The sequence below is a fragment of the Myotis davidii genome, unplaced genomic scaffold (genome assembly GCF_000327345.1).
Source record: "Myotis davidii unplaced genomic scaffold, ASM32734v1 scaffold1070, whole genome shotgun sequence".
Taxonomy (NCBI): domain Eukaryota; kingdom Metazoa; phylum Chordata; class Mammalia; order Chiroptera; family Vespertilionidae; genus Myotis; species Myotis davidii.
Window position 1 is genome coordinate 190,419 of NW_006281982.1, and position 928 is coordinate 191,346.

The window sequence follows — 928 nt, forward strand, 5'->3', positions numbered from 1 at the left end:
AGTGGGGGGGGGCGGGGAAGTGGGTAACGGGAAAAGGACACATAGGTAATATCTTAATCAATAAAAAATATATTTCAAAATGAAAAAAAAAGAAATGCTAAAGGAACTGCTTTATGAAGAAAAATAAATATATAGAAAGAGGATAATAAGCATAAAGGAAAAAATGGCAATAAGTAAGTACCTATTAATAATGACCTTAAATGTAAATTGATTAAATGCTACAATCAAAAGACATAGAGTAGCTGAATAGATAAGAAAACAAGACCCATATATATGCTGTCCACAAGAGACCTGCCTCAGAACAAAAGATTCTCACAGGCTGAAAGTGAAGGGATGGAAAATATATTCCATACAAATGAAACAAAAAAGGCTGGGATAGTAATACTTATATCTGACAAAATAAACTTCAAATCAAAGGCCATAAAAAAAGACAAAGAAGGTCACTACATAATACTAAAGGGATCAATACAACAAGAGGATATAATCTTTGTAAACACATGCACCGAATATAGGAACATATAAACTCTTGGTAGACTTTAAGAAGGATATCAACAGCAATATAGTCATAGAAGGGGACTTTAACACCCCACTGTCATCAATGGATAGATCTTAAAGACAAAAAATCACCACGAAACAGAGACATTTAACAACACACTAGATCATATAGATTTAATTTATATTTACAGAAAATTTCATCCCAAAGCTACAGAATATATATTCTTCTCAAGTGCACATGGACCATTCTCAAAAATAGACCACATGTTAGGACACAAAGTAAGTCTTAACATATTCAAGAAGATTGAAATCATTATCAAGCATCTTCTCGGATCACAATGGCATGAAACTAGAAATCAGGTACAATTAAAAAAAAAACAACCTCAAAATCAAACACAATGGAGTCTAAATGGCATGTTATTAAACAATGAAT